A 17503-nucleotide genomic window follows, 5' to 3' on the forward strand; every position below is an offset into this window, starting at 1 on the left:
CTTCAAACAGAAGGATTTATCCAGGTAACAAGTCCAGTCTGTGTAAAATTCACAACTCACAGTTCATTTATTTGAGTGACATAAAAATGGTAAGCGCTTTCGCTAGATAGCTTCCTCAGACCTTCAAGAACAAACACACTTTTCCTTTCCTTATATACTACCTTCAAATATTTCAAAATGTGCCATTACCAATCAGAACATTTCTTACATGGTCATGTGTCTAATTTAAATATTTATACAAAAATGCAAAAATGAAAGCAAAAATAAAAATGCAGAAGTAAAATGATAAAAGCACAGCAACAACTTGCTCAATATAAAATGTATAAAAGTTATACAGCACAAATATAACGCATACAACATGCACTAATTTATACAGAAATAAAATAATACATGCACAGCAACAGCTTGCTCAAAACACAATTCAAGAATACAATTCAAGAACACAATTCAAGAATATAGTTCAAAATATGTAAGGGTTATGCAGCACAGTTATAACACATATAACCTTCACTGATTTATAATATAGCCATAATACAACCATAGAAGTCAAAAATCAAATAATGTGAGTTTCTGACTGTATGTATATTTTTCAGTGCACTCTGACTGGCTTTCTTCATGTTACTCCGTCTGCATTCAATTTTAGTGTGTTCTAAATTTTGCTGTGCTGTCAATTTGTATATAATATTGTTGATTAAAATACTGTGATGTATTTTCTGCTCTTTGATCTCGGGTCATGGCTGAAAAGGGTCATTAGACCAGTCCACCTGCCTGGTGAGCAAATAGGAAATAAATACTATATAGTTCACCCATGGTTGGTCAAAGCTTACTCTGATAGAGTTCAAATGTTCAAATGAAATGCAGTTGAGCAGAGTTAGTTGAAGTATGGCAGCTATCTGAGATCACTGAATACTGGAGATGGGGAATTTTCATTTTTCTCCCAATGTGGGCTTTCTGCCTGCCACACTCCTGTAACTTAATATTAGGTTCATAGGTAGGTACTAGACTATCTGCCCGAAGGCATTTATAAGCCTAACTGGAATGTGTTGGCTTTCGCCGCCCCCTTAGATTAGTTCCCTGTGCCTCTGTCCAGCAGAGCTATTGAAGTGATCCCTGGGGTAAACTGTTTCCCATCCACTTGTCAAGGTTTCTCTTGAAGAGGGTTAGCGAGGAGCTCTGCCTAATGTAGATTGGAATCTTGTTCCAGTGCATGGGAAGTCTTTGGGACAGGAATTTATCCCTCCAGCACATCCTATTTATTGTTGTGGTGAGGTTTAGATCCCTGGAGCATGTGGCACGAGGGGATATGGTTTTCTTTAGGTGGAGCATGTCCATCAATTCTGGGTTGGACATGGCCTTGTATGTCAGGCAGAGATCACCTCTAAGTAGGCGGTATGCAACCGAGTACAGGTGGAGTTTCTTCAATCGAGCTGCATAGGGCATCTGCTTGAGGCCAGTGATCCTCTTGGTGAGGTACCTCTGTGGTCTTTCCAGTTGTTGCAGGTGTCTTGTAAGGTACATCCCAAATGGGGCATTGTACTCAATGATGGGTCTGATGAGTGATGCATAGAGGGGCCCAATGACCTATTTCGATCTGGATGCAAACCCTTTTGTGATTAGGTGGGCCACATAGAAGGATTTTCTAACCACTTTGGCAATTTGATTATCAAAGGAGAGGTTACTGTCTACTTGGGTCCCCAGATCCCTTATTACTTTTTCTGTATTTAGGGGGCTACCACCTATGTGGTAGTTTGTGGGTACTTTGTTTTTTCCAAAGGAGAGGACTATACACTTTTTGGCTTTTAGCTTGAGGCCATGATTTTGACACCAGGTATCTGTCTCAGTGAGACCCCTTTGGAGGATGTCTGTGTCAGTTGGAGAGTCAATTATAGCCCCTAGTTTGCAGTCGTCTGCGAACTATGTACTAATTCTATGGTAACATAACCACAGAGAAAAGAAAATAACACAAAAGTATACTAAAGCTGATGTGCTGCAAATTGTCTATAGCACTCGTCAATATCATTTGCCACCAGTGCTTTTCACCTAAAATTCTGGCTAAGACTAAATGAACATGTGGCACACATTGCATGCATTTCTCACATGCACACACACACACACACACACACACACACACACACACACACACACACACACACGCACACACGCACACATGTATACATAGGTAGATCTTTCTTAGGCCTTTGATATAGGTAACAAAGACATAGCTGTATGCACTCTGTGGGTAGGCTGAGCATGCCACTGTAGTACCTATGCCTGACAGTTAAAGCAGGGATATGGAAAAACAAGGCACATAATAAAGGACCTTATTTCTTCCTGGATGACGTTTCCTTCCCCATTTGGTTTGTTATATGCACACACACACACACACACACACACACACACACACACACACACACACACACACACACACACACCAAAGGGGATCAATGTGCAAAGAATATATTGTTTGTTCTTTTGCCATGGAGAAGTGATTCTTAAGTAAAAATGTTCCCCTATGGTTGCATGCTGTTTTCTGGGTAATCCATTTTTCCTCTCACCTCCTGCTTTATTGGTTGCACTAAATTGCCTTATATTGTAATTGTATTTTATTTACCCTTGCTCCTGTATACCAGTTCATGCCTGAAAAGTTACAATGGACCAACCCACTTACACTGTTAAATATTTAATAAACTAGTGCTGCTGAAGAATGAGGCAACCAGCTACCGAATCCAGCCATATAAATGGAGATTGTTAATGGCATCCAGTAAGAAATTCCAGTTTCCTGTTAATAAAGTATGGTCATTAAACTGTGCTTGAAATAAAATGAAGATGCCAAGTACTGCCAAACCTATGAAACAATTACTTGAATTAGGGAAGGAGGCTTTGAAACAGTTTGAAATATTAACGCCATCTAGGTTCTCCCCTGTTACAAAGATTGTGGGTCTACAGAATCATAGTTAGTTGAATTTGGCTGATAAAGAGGCTTCCTTTGACTCCCAGTCATCTCAGTATTGTCTTGGGTTGAATTATGTAACACTAAATTCCAAAATTTGTACATTCATGGTGATGCATGATGTCCTTACTATGCATCCTTATAACTAGTTGTCTGTAATTATTAACAGGCAAGATGAAAAGCCATCTAATTTGTTAGGAATACTTTTTGATCAAACAGACTAAATACCATAGTTGTGATTTTTTAAATTTATTTCAAAATGGAAAGGATCACAGGTAAGGTAAGTGTGCAATAGTGACGGACTTGAGGGATAAGGGCAGATTAAGTGAGTTAAGGTTAGGGTGCGGGTAAGGTAAGTGTGCGATAGTGACAGAATTAAGGGTTGGGGCGGATTAAGTGAGTTAGGGTTAGGGTGCGGGTAAGGTAAGTGTGTGATAGTGACGGACCTTAGGGTTAGGGTTTGGGTTAAGGTTAGTGCATAGATAGTTGTGTATGTAAGGTAGGTTTGTAAGGTTTTTGGTGTGTTGTGTTGTGTGTGTGTTTTTCAGGAAAGGTATTTGTTTTGCTGATTGTCGGGATTTTGGTTTGTCGGGCATGTGAAGTTTCGTGTTTTTGAACTTTCTTTTTTTTGTCATTTTTTTCATGTAGGTTATTTCATTGTCAGTGTTTTGGCATGTCGGTGTTATTAGGTAGACCCATATATATATATATATATATATATATATATATATATATATATATATATATATGGGGTCACAATGTAATACTGAAATTCCACAATCCCGAGAGGCTCTAAATACTGACGACCAGAATCTCGAGATTGTGGAATCTCAGAAATAGTGAATGGAGATTGCCATATAGTGCAGAACAGGAACTTTGCCGTTCACTCCACTGTAGTGCAATCTCGGAGTTGGTATATTTAAGTTTCAGGGGGTATAGGAAGGCTTGCCCCCTGCATAAACATTAGTATAGTTAGTTTTGTGTTTTACTTTTTTTTTTTCTATTTCTCTTTTTTTTTTTTTTTTTTTTTTAATTCGAAAGTTTGCAATCTGGAGATTCTGGTCCTCTGTTTTCAGTGCCTTAGGGTTGTGGAATTTCAATATTTAGTAGTGAACCCATATATATATGTATATATATATATATATATATATATATATATATATATATATATATGTATATATACACAAACACACACACACACACATATATATATATATATATATATATATATATATATATATGTATGGGTCTACATCAGAAGCCTGACATACCATTAAGACTGAATCCCAAAGGACAGAAAATTCAAAATACTGAACACATTTTTAATGCAGGGGGCAAGAACCCCCTGCACCCCTCATATGGGTCTATCACATTTCGCCAAAAATCCATTTCACTGAAAATTTCTGACATAGGGTCCAAATCGTCGAAAATCTATTTTGCAGAAAATATTGCTGACAGTGTATCTGCCCTTTTCTCCCACTGTAGTGCAATCTCGGAGTGAGAATATTACAGTTGAGGGGTGTGGGGGGCACAGCCCCCAACAATGGGGATATGGGGACATAGCCCCCCACCTACACAGGTTATGAACTACTTGCTAACCCTTTTAATAGGGACTGCTCAATAGACAACAATACTAGACAATATTTAACTGTACTGGGTGGGGGCTACGCCCCCCACATCCCCCATTGTGAGGGCTGTGCCCCCCACACACCCCTATTTTAATATTCTCACTCTGAGATTGCACTACAGTGGGGAAAAGGGCAAATACACTGTCAGTACTATTTTCCGCAAAATAGATTTTCGGCGATTTGGACCCTATGCCAGAAATTTTCGGCAAAATGGATTTTCGGCGAAGTTATACTGATCCATATATATAAATATATATATGTATATATATATATATATATATATATATATATATGTATGTATATGTATATATATATGTATATATATATATATATATACACACATATATATATATATATATATATATATATATATATATATATATATATATATACCAACTGCAAGATTGTGAAGAAGGAGAAAATTCCATCTTTTCTTAAAGAGCTATTATTCTGTCTTACTACAGAGCCAGTCTTCTATGGAACCCAGTTGCATTACTAGCATTTATTTATGTATACAACTAGTAGTCTTTGGCTGTAAAATTCTAATATGCATTCATGTTAACAGTAGTAGCATTTGAGGAGACATATTGCTCTTAGTAAACAAATATAACAAATATTTTGCTTCAACAACAAAAAAATTTGTAAAGAGTGAGGATAAATTAGTCAGCGCTGATAGTCTTAGCTGTGTTAGAGATCATTATTCGCTTGAGAGAATGTTACTATGTGAGACAACGTTTTATGCCTTGCAGTATAAGTGCTCCTGCATTGTGACTTGATAAACTCTTTAACAATTAGTTACGTTGCAAAAAAGGCATAAAATATATGTGTGACTCCCCTGCACTGGCCCAGTAATCAAGGAACCTCAATCCTCACCACTGGCAACAGTGAGGGACGTACACAATGGGAGGATTACAAGTACAAACACAGTAAAGTGCAATTTCCCTTAAGAGCACACACAGATCACATTCAGTATGAGGCTGGGTTCTCCCTCTTTCTCCAGATCCCCAATAAGACTCCCCACTGACACAGCTATAAGGTTAAGATCTCAGCTGAGGGGCCAAGCCAAGACCTCCAGCACCCTCTCTGTCCAACCAGTGCTTCATGTCCTTTCCCAAGTAGCTGACACACCTACACTTTGAGATTTGATTAATATGCAAACACACAGACACTCATGGGTAAGGCTGGCACAGGTTTACTAGCTATAACCACTTCTGCCCAGGCTATAAGGTAGTTATCACTGCCACCCACCCCTACTTATCAGCTACTATAGGGCTCTTACAAATGGTGTCCATTCCTACTGTGTAATGTTAACCATTATCCAAATGGTAGTTTTGACCAAGCAGCAGGCTATTTAGGTGTGGCTTGTACAGTGTCACCAAATACATATGCAGGTACACTAAGAACTTAAATATGTCTCACAAATATCAGGCACAAAGATAGGTTTAATTTTATTTAATAATAAATAATAAAAGAACTAGACAATACTCAGTTAATCAACACAGTAGTATTTTAAAACAACATTGCAGGACAGTCTCAAATAAATACAGAAAACATCTAAAGTAATCTTTACTATATTCATATCCTATCTATATGTAATAGAGATACTAAGCCCTAAATAACTTGCTTACAGAGCAAAGCAAGTGCAGATGATGATGATGAGTGGATGTTCCTGCTAGGTCCAAGACAAAATACAAAATGCACAGTCTCTCTCTGAGAGAGTTCTTAAGTTAATATCACATTCTACTGCTGGGCTAGCTTGGATGACATCACTCTGTCACCTGACTTCATTTTCCAAGCTAAACAGAAACTAACATAATTTTAACATCTCTGTGTGAGAAATATAGATGTGCAGCTGCTAGCAAGTCATAATGCAATAAAACACTTTTTACATTTTAAACTTAGTAATTACTTCTGTCCAAGACAATACAAAAAACGTCTAGTTCTTGGCATCCTGTCTCCTTGCTGCACTGAAACTAACTTTTATAACACAATCATAAAACAAGTTAATTTCAACTTACTTTCTTGAGCGTTTCTCCCCGGGCCTCCGCTGAAAACAGGCTCTGTGGAACCTAGTCGGACATTCCCAGTCAACAAATGTTAAATAAATAAATAAATTGAAGATTTGCAATTTAATCTTCTATGTTCCAGCAGGGTATGTTGTGGTTACATTCTTGAAGCTCAGTACATAACATATAGTTCTGTATGCATCATATCAATATTCACAAATGACATAGAAATATTTACAAAATTCCAGATAGCTGGGCTGGCAGTGTCACAATATGTACATAAAAATCATTTTCTTTAACTTTTTTCCTTAATATACTAACTAAATGCTCACTTTATTACACAAACGTTATCTTTAAAAGCAATAATTCATCAGCCTTCCAGTGGTCATGCAGTTACAGAAATGAAATGTTTTCCTCCTACCTGTTGTCTTGTTTTATTTATTTATGTATTTATTTTCAAATGATTCTATTAAAAAAACAAAATGTGGAGAAAGAAAGGGGAAAGGATGGGAAGAATAACAGAGGTTTACAAGTCATTAGGGACCAAAACAGGCTTATTAAACCTACCTTTCCTTAAAAATACGGTTTATAGGTGTCCATTAAATTTTTGAAATCCATTGTATTTCACTCTTGTTTTCCATTTTTGTATCTAATTTGCAGTCTCCATTTCAATCATCCATTTAGTCAGATTCTCACTGCAGCCTCATGTCAGTGCTATTGTCTCAGGAGGCTCAATTTCAGGAACTAATCTAAAGAAAACCTAGCTTTGTATACCACAGTTACAACAACCTCTAACATGGCAATATAACTGTGCACATAAAAGCAGAAAACAGATGAAGATACCATAGGAACATAGCAAATAAAATGTAGGGGGAAAACATAGAGTACTTCTGTAGGATTTTAAGTTGTATGTGTACTAAACTCTAACTTAAACTAATTTAATTTTCTGCTACTGTAGATCTGCACTCAGTGGTTGTATGTAGTCCAAGTCGTCAGCAGAGTTGACCATGTCATCACTTCAGCTCATCACATCCACTAATATCTTCACAACACACAACAGACACCTGTCGACTTGTAGTATGAAAACTGTCTTCAAGGGGCTTCACTGCTCAAACAGTTACCTGTTATTTCAGGTCTACATTTATTTTAAAATCTGGTGGATTTTAATGCTGTCTCACCTCAGACACTTGCTGTTTGACTAATTTTCTTCAGTACCCTTCACTTCCACTATTTTGTTGTAGATTTTTTTATTTTATTTTTCCTTCTTATGTAGTTGACTGCATGCTTTGGCCAGACTTCTTGTCATTTTTTTGTGGGGGGGGGGTCTAAAGTATCTATAGTCATATTTTAATACAATAAGAAAAGCTATAGAGATAAAGAAAAGTGTTTGCTGTCATCTACTTGCTGTACAAAACTTACCAAAAGGAGAACCAGCAGGATAAGCAGACACATGTGACTGACATGAGGCTAGCTTTGTATACTGTTAATGCTATTGTGAGATACATTAGGGCTTTACTTTCAGTAAAGTATATAAAGGAAACCCATGGCTGTCTACAGCACCCTTTAATAAAGTGGCATTCTCTGACTTTTGAATGCCGAATGTTTATGATGTTTGAAATCAACTCCCCCATAATGATATCCCAAAGTGCAATTGACTTGCACTTAGTTATATTTAGTTGAGGGATGGGAGGCCTCCATCCATATGCAAGAGATTTGTTCCCCCACCCCAATGAGACAACTTTCAGTAAACAGATGTTTAGCAAATACAATTCTGTAAATCCTACTTTTTTGCTGCAGCTAATTTTAGTTAACTGTAGTGTCCAGTGCACAAGAATTTATCATTATTCAAGATGCCATATGGAAATGGACATATAACAGCAGGATGTATGAACGTGTTCCAAAATCCAGGATTTGATTGGCTCAGCCACCATTTACCTTTTATGTGATTCTGAGCAAGTCATTTAAGTAGGTAGAGCTCCCACTTTACTCATGAAAAGAGGCCTTTGTGTATTGTGTTTAGCTCTTTAACAAATAAACAAACACAAATAAATACATAATCTGACTAGGCCATGAAAAAGGAGCACACAGACACATGGACACTGTGATAAGCTTAAATAAACCTTACTACAAACAGAATTAAAGACTGTTGTGTCTTTTGGCTTTTCCCGGTTAGGGGTCGCCACAGCGGAACTCCAGTCCGCTAATGATTGGCAGTAGATTTTTACGTGCCGAGTTGCTGGCCCTGATGCACAACCTTCAATGAAGGTACGCCCATTCACGCATGTCTCCACACAGAAGACGCTCTAGCTGACAATCGAACAGGACAACATCTTACTGTGAGGCGACAATGCTACCGCAACATAACCACCGCAGTAAAGACTACCTTGTGAAAACACACATCATTGTATATTTCTATAAGTTTATTTTAGTATTTGTCTGTCAGTTTAACACAGTGGATTCAGGCTATGTGCTGTGACTGAGATTTGTCCTATGGTCCTGGCTGTAAACCCCTTACTTTGCATTTTTCTGAGGTATTCACTTAAGCAGACACTGCTCTCAGGTTGCTCATGAAAGAAGCACTTGTGTGTTATGGGTTTACCCAGCTAACAAATAAATGCATTAACAAAAGTAAAATAAAATAAAAGGCAAGATAAACCCTTTTGGGATCAAGGCTGCATTCAGATTTAAATGTATGTTTTCTTGTCAGATCAAACAGAGCAGCACAAATGCGTAAATATAGTTCCGATTATATATCATTCACAGTGACAACATACAACAAAAAATAAAGTCTAGAGTTTATTATTTCTACAGTATATAATTACTGACAGAAACAAATGTGTATGATGTTTGAGCCTTACATTTTTTTGCACTGGACAATTTGTGCAGCTTATCATTTTAAGAATGACATTTCAGCTTAACAAAGAGAAAAGCACATTCATTGTGTTGGCAGCATTATGGAACTCTAATTTTGTATGATTGTTCATGTTGTAATTAAATCACTGAATCAACCTTTACAGTGCAGACAAATTGCTTACATATCAGAACTAATAATGTATTTATCATGGTTCACAAAACCCATTTAAACTTGTTCTAATCTCATTTAACCCACATGGCACTTACATTGTACCAGTGCAGAGAAAATAAATTTCGGTGCAGAGAAGCAGTGTTTATTTATTGATTTATTACACTGGAATACGTTTGGTTAGTGCGCTTGACTGAAAAAAAACTTAATTTTAAGGAGAGCAAATAATTGTAAGTGGGGACGTAAACCTGAACTGTGGATTCCCTCAGCTTTTTGTTCCGTAACACCTTTAATCAGCCATTTGTTTCATCTGTCACAAGTCCCTGGTTATTTACTGCACTTGTCTCTGATTGTCTGTTTGCTTATCTTTCCTCACCATCTAACGAGCTATGTACACAAATCTTTTTCCCTACTGCCCAGGTCCTATGCACTGGTCATCCTCTAATGCTCCCTTTACTCAGAGGCTTCCGGAACGAAGCCAACACAGCTTCTTCACTGTTGGATATTGCTGGCCAGGATTTAAAGTACAGGGAATGAGTCCACAATACAGTATGGCTACCATCTGGATGTTTCTAATAGACCACATTTTTTAACTATTTATGTATTTTTTTGTATTATATTTACCATTTAATAACCAACCCTTTTCAGTCACAACCTGGGTACCAAAGTACAACAGTAGTATCATAAAAATGAATAAATAATGGCAAAGAGTTTTAAACAAAATAAGTCAGTGCAATACACAGAGATAACATATGGGTGCAAAAAGAGAACATTTTTTATAACCAATATTAGTTGTGTAAGCAGTTGTCCTGTTTGATTCTCAACTAGAGCGTCTTCTGTGTGGAGACATGCGTGAGTGGGCATACCTTCGTTGAAGGTCGTGCGTCAGAGCTGGCAACTCGGCACGTAAAACTCTACTGCCAATCATTAGCAGACCGGAGTTCCGCTGTGGTGACTCCTAACCGGGAAAAGCCAAAAGACACAACAAGTCTATAATAGTTATAAAAGCAGCAGTAGGAGCAAATATAAAATTCCTTGTCAATAATGTAGGGTTGAAGCTGTGTAACCTAGCCAGTATCCATGTATATGATATGTAACTTCTTAGTAGCTGGGAACCAGGTAAATAGAGGATCACCATTCGCCTCTGTTACAGAGGCTCTGTACAAAAAAAAAAATAATTGCAGCATGTATGTCTTTAGCAGTAAATTTGTGACTTGCCACAATGCAGGCCTGTGAACACATATGCTCATTCAGAGGTGCTCTACGAGCTTCGTTCTGGGCAGGTAACTTGCTCATCAACAAATTGAATGAAGCTGAACATTAAGGGAATCACATTGTGGTCTCTAAGATATGTTTTAATCAACTTTGTAAGCAGTATGTATCTGAAAATTGTGGAAATCAAACACAGGACTACCGGATATATCTTTATTAAAGGTTGTTGTCTTTAACCACTAGCCCATATTGCCATTCTTGCAAAACTTAAATAAAATAGTTCATATCAGAATAGTGATGCATTGTTTTACTTCATCAAGATTTTTTATTTGAAGAGCTAGCAGCTGTTGTCATGCTCTCCACATAGTCCATCTGCATTCACAGACACAGTAAGAGATAATGGTTTAGTGGACTCAAGAAGACCAAATGTCTGAGCAAAGGTGAGCTCATAGTCTTAACTGCAGATGTTTACTGAAATGCATGTGTAGCATCTTGGCATAATGTGATGAGATGCAGAATGAGAGCTGGTGCTGCAAGCTGTCCTGATATATTGCTAATTTCATATAATTCTCAAGCACACGTACTGGAAGTGTCCTGCTTTCACATGGCTCTTAGATATTGATAAATCCTGAAGTAATACATGCTGTATTGCTACATGATATGGATTGAACTGGCTCATTGCACTGGGTAAATATACTAATGCATGACTTCTGTTGCCATATTTTTAGCTTTATTTTGTTACCCACTTAGAAAAATGTTTGGTTAGTTATTTTGCTTGTGGTTTAAATTTCAAGTGCTTCTCTGAAATATTACTGATGATGGCTAGATGAGCACATGTGTCTGCATTTTGGTAGTGATGATTGTCAACCACCTAGTCACTAGACCAGGATAACATGAACTGACCATACCACTGAATTATGAGTATTCTAGTATAATACCATAAATATATTTTAAAGTATTTATTTATTAATTGCTATTTGTTAACCCGATAAGTAAGCTGGTCTACTGACCCTTTTCATTCACGACCCCGGCACAGGGTGCAGGGAATATAGAGCAACACAGTACAGAGAATAAACATTTATGCAACCATTTAAAGAAAATAAATTACACACATTTGCCTTACACACAACTATTTACAGAGAATATGAATTGCACAGATTTGCACAGAATAGCAATTGATTTCAAGTCAGTACATAGATGTATGCACAACTTAGGTTGTAATGTTCAGTTGAAACAATCATTATCCATTATGCTGAAAGGAGTTTCATATGGATTTGTCAATAAGCTATTCTTTAAGAGAGTCCTTAAAGCATTTGATGATTTCTTGATTTATGATTTCAACAAGAAAGTGGTTCCAGTTATAAGGCTCAAGTCTGGAAGTTGTTCTGTCTTACAAAGTAGATTTGAAACATGTGCAGACAAGGGAGAAATAGATTCATAGTTCATAGGCAGTTAGAAATATCTGTTTAGTAAGCTTCTAAGATTATAGGTGCTGCCCTGTGTATGCAGTTTTGTTCTTAAAGGAGGACAGTAGGCTTGTTTTAGTACCTTGCAAATAAGAGGAACTAGTAGAAGTGTAGTCCTGCTGAAAAGAGAAAGCCATTTATATTTGTCTTGTAGTTTGCAGTGATGGAGGAAGGGGTCATCCAGATGTATAAATCTGCAAATTTTTGTTTTCACTTATTTGTAACCTTTATGTGTTATACGGAGAATGTAAGATAAAGAATGAATGACTGTAATCAAGTTTTGGCAATGATACATTTTTACCTGTGGCAGAACGAGCTTTAGGGAGAGAAGATAAATTCTATGGCACATTTTTAGTTGTGTAAACACCATATTGGTTACATATTCTGTTTGAGGAATGAAGGAGAAGGCAGGACTGAGAAATTTATATATCTGTGTTTTATTAAATATCAAAGGTTCATGAGATCGAACGTTCGAAGTGCAGTCACTTTAGAGCAAATCTAAAGTGACTAAAAATATAAACAAGTAAAGATGTGTTCCCCAACACCCTTTTCTAATTATATATACAAACTCTCAGATCACACAACTGCAGGGTAAGGGCAAATTCTCTTTTCCATGCTGCAGCATGATACTATACAAAAGGCTTCTGGCAAAATCTCCATTTAAAAGATTTGCTTTTTTGCACCAGAACAAAAATGTGCATTCATACGAGTGTTCTCTCTTTCAAACTGTATACAACTGTGTATGTGTGTGTGTGTGTGTGTGTGTGTGTGTGTGTGTGTGTGTGTGTATATATATATATATATATATATATATATATATATACATATATATATATATATATATATATATATATATATATATATATATGTATAGGGTCTATATTATAATACCGAAAATCCTTTTAAGCGAACGTAAAAACACCGACACATATTGCGCGAAAAGTGATTATGTCAAACGTACTAAACAGCGAAAACCAAAAAGTCGAAGTGTCATGGTTGGCCCATCTGCGGTACAGCTCCGTAAGGTAAGTGTGCGATAGTTATGGACCTTAGGGTTAGGGTGCGGGTTAAGGTAAGTGCATAGATAGGTAATGTATGTAAGGTTTAGTGTAGGGTTAGAATTAGGGTTTTGTTAAATGTATATGTGTAGATTAATTGTTTTGTTTTGGTATATCACTGTAGGGTAAGTGTGCGATAGTTACAGACCTTAGGGTTAGGGTGTGGGTTAAGGTAAGTGCATAGATAGGTAATGTGTGTAAGGTTTAGTGTAAGGTTAGACGTAGGGTTTTGGTGCTTTACTTTAGGGTTAGAGGTAGGATTTTGGTTAGTGTATGTATGCGGTTTATTTATTTTGTTTGGGTAGGCAGTATGTAGTGGGCGGTGAAGTTGGCTGATTATGGGGTTTCGACTTTTTGTATTTTGCGGTTTAATACGTTCAGCATATTTGCGTTTTGCGCAATACGTGTCAGTGTTTTCGTGTTCGCTTAAAGGGATTTTCGCTTTTATAATATAGCCATATATATATATATATATATATATATATATATATATATATATATATATATATATATATATATATACATATATATATATATATATATATGTATATATATATATATATATATATATATATATATATATATGTATATATATACATATATATATATATATATATATATATATATGGGTCCATGTCAGATGGACGAAAGCTCAGGTAAACGAAGACCACATCACCAAGACGACTTCGCTGACAGGACGAATCCCTGACAATGGTTAGTAGTGCGGACTGGGAGTTAGTCCCATTCCCTCACTGTAGTGTGATCTCGGAGTTGGTATATTTAAGTAGAGGGGGTATGGGGGTGCAGGGGGACTTGCCCCCCTGCTATACATGTTTTCATGTGGTTTTTGAGTGTATTACGGAAACAGGAATGTATTCTGTTCTTTAATACATTGACTTACTGTTGTCGGGGATTCGCCTTGTCGGCAAAGTCATCTCGATGATGTGGTCTTTATTTACCTGAGCTTTCGTCCATCTGACATGGACCCATATATATATATATATATATATATATATATATATATATATAAAGGTCAGAATCTTAAAACATTGAACATCTGAATAATGATGACCAGAGGATCGAAGTTTTGAAATCTTGAAAAAAAAAATATCCAAAACATAAAAACTACAAATTTCATATTTTTGCAGGGGCCCAAGCCCCCCCTGCACCTGCCCACACCCTCTGCTACTTAAATATACCACCTCCGAGGTCACATTACAATGAAGAGAATGGTAAAGTTCCTGTTCCACACTGTTTGGCAATCTCCATTCAAAAGGTTCAAGATTTCAAAACTTCGATCCTCTGGTCTTTGTTATTCAGAGGTTCGATGGTTTGAGATTTCGACCTTTAGAAGTGAATATATATATATATATATATATATATATATATATATATATATATATATGTATATATATCAGGGCCGGCCCGTGCTATTGGACTGCTGGACTGCAGCCCCCCCAGCTGTAAAAAAAGAAAGAAATGAAAATAAAATAAAATAAAAATACAAGAAAGAAAATAAAAAACAATGGCAAATAGTGTCCTAGGTAGAGTGGGTGTAATGCCTCAGGTGCTACATGGTGGTGAGTGGAGAATAAGGCTTGAACTCTGTACCTTGGGCCCAGGTGGCAAGAGCCTGAATTCCCTACCCACCACCATTTGTAACAATGTTGCAGATTTTTCCCTCATACTTGTTCTGTTCCTCATAAAATCTATGGTTTCTGTATGTTTTGTGTCTTTGCAAAGCCAGTAGTGCATTGGTGCAGTGGTAGTATTGTTGCCTGACAGCTACATGTTCTCTGGTTTAATGCTTGGCTGGGGTGCCTTACCTTCTGTATGCTCTCCCTGTTTTTGTTTCCTCTAGTGTCCTCCCATCTTACAAAGACATGTGTCTGTCTGGAGTGTTTCTCCCTCGGCCTCTGCAAAAAAATTAGCTTTTGTTCCAAGTCAGACTTTCATGGTTAACAAATGTTAAAAATGACACGCATTTGAATATCAGACTTCATATTCTTCAGAAAGTGCATGGTAACACAAAAGCTTTTATTCTAGCAATTTTTAAGTGTATAAGATGGATATTTGAAATTTGTCCCTATTTTTGGGACTGTATTCCCCCATTATTGGCTTCTTCCAGGATTTGTGCTAAGGTTGAGAGCTATGGTAAGAACTGAATTCACTGAATATGTTTGGGGGCTATATTTCTCCATTACTGGCTTTGTCCGGGTGTTTTCTGCTAAGAGGTAGAGAGCTATGGTGAGAACTGAATTCACTGAATGTTTGGGGGCTGTATTTACCCATTATTGGCTTTGTTCAGGTGTTTTGTGCTAAGAGGTTGACAGCTGTGCTATAGTGAGAACTGAATTCACTAAATGGTAGCCATTTAAGTTTCCGTCTTCCTCTTTCACAAAACAGCTCATTTGGCATAGTGGTATGTTGCTCTGACTATTTTGCACAAGGTCCTGGGTTTAAGGCTTGGCAGTGAAATATATGGTGGTAACACAGCATTTTATTCTAGCAACTTTCCAACATTATACAAGCAATGTTTAAAATGTGTCCCTGGTTTTTGGGCTTTTGTCCCCCCACAATAAACTTTGGCTTTTTCCAGATTTCTTTGTGCTGCAAAGTTCAGAGATACAACTGAGTGAGTAGATTTTTACAAGGAACTGAGAGCTGCAGGGGAGCAAAAGTTTAGTGCTGCTTATGCAGAGTCTGATTGCATTAACAGCACAACAGGTGGTATGCCTGCTTTTGATGCAGAAGGCTGTGGGTTCTACTCCCACAGTAAATAGATGCATTGCTGATACTGTACTGTGTTGCAAAAGGGGTGGATGCTGCACTCCTTTTTGGCGAAGATACCAAGTAACTATGAACCTGTTATCAGTTTGCCATCCATTCCCTATTACAATATTACTAGCTTATCATTTTTTTTAGTGTAAAATAGGCAATGTATTCCTCAAGGGTAACAGACACTTTATTTGTAGATGAAACAATGAAATGCAAAATTGTTTGCTAGCAGCAACCTCTTCATTAGTTACAGATCTCTTTAATGTGGAATTATTTAGATGACATTTACTTCTTCAGAGATTGTGCATATGTACTGATACTGGTGGACTGTAGAGGTTTGAGTAGACTTTTATGATGGAAATTTTCTGAATTGGGCAGTTTTGTCATTACTGGTGCATGCATTTTGTTTCATTGTTTACTGGAAAACTTTCAAAACAATAAATTTAAAACACCTTCTAAAACTGTACTGTATTGTTCAAGGAATATAATTTAATACAATCAGGAAGGTGTATGAAAGAGCATGTGTATGTTTAGTGTGCAAGGGGCCTGTGATTTGAAAACAGCCCAAACCCAAAGTTAATCTGCCACTGGCAAAATGTATTTTCTTTGAATGTGGGTTTCAATGCTGTTTCAGTGATTGTGAGTTTTCAAGGGTAGAGAAGTTTTAATGCTAAGTCTGTTCTCATTGTGAGACTGCATTGCTTTGTTTAGCAGATATGATATATGTTAGTGTTTGCGCTGTAAAATGCAAAATAAAACTTTTAAATGAAGTCCAAATCATTGCAGAAGTAAAGCAGTATGCACATTAGTGTTTATGGTAAATGGGGTGAAATAGCCAAGTAATGTTTCATTGGAATGGCTGTAGGGGGAGAAGCTCCATTCGACCATGATTTTGTGAGGGGGGAAGGGCAGCAAACTCAAAGACAGCCCCGGCTGAACTATACCTCTCAACTCCAGATTTTTGCAGAATGAATAGATTTTTGCTTCTTATTTTTCGTTTGTTCCTCATAAAATTTGTGGTTTTCTGTCAAATCATTTAGGAATTAAGTCACTAAATAATGACAGACACTGAGTTTCAGACTTCATAACCTTCAGAAAAATGCATGCTAAAGCAAGACCTGTTATTCGATCAACTATCTCAGTTTATACAAGAGCAATTTTTAGTACTGTTTATATGTTCCCCCCATATATTTGGCCTTGTCCAGATTTCCTGCATTAACAGGTTGAGAGGTACATGCAAATAAATTGCTTTATAGAATTAGGCATATCCAAACCTCTCAACTGTTCCCAATTTTGGCTCAAAATGTTGCTCTTCCCCTAATAATCCCTCCGCAAAATGGCAATTTTGGAAGAAAACATGGAGGGTGTACAATTAATAAATAA

The 17503-nt window shown here is 36.9% G+C and overlaps 1 protein-coding gene across 1 annotated transcript in view; it reads left to right on the forward strand.

Annotated features, from left to right (window-relative positions):
* The window catches only part of ADAM22 (ADAM metallopeptidase domain 22), a 2281988-nt gene that overhangs the window by 1638239 nt on the left and 626246 nt on the right, over positions 1–17503 (forward strand). The gene's annotated exons all lie outside the window — the stretch shown is intronic.

The sequence above is a fragment of the Protopterus annectens genome, chromosome 3.part1 (assembly GCF_019279795.1).
Source record: "Protopterus annectens isolate FY-2018-M chromosome 3.part1, PAN1.0, whole genome shotgun sequence".
NCBI lineage: Eukaryota > Metazoa > Chordata > Ceratodontiformes > Protopteridae > Protopterus > Protopterus annectens.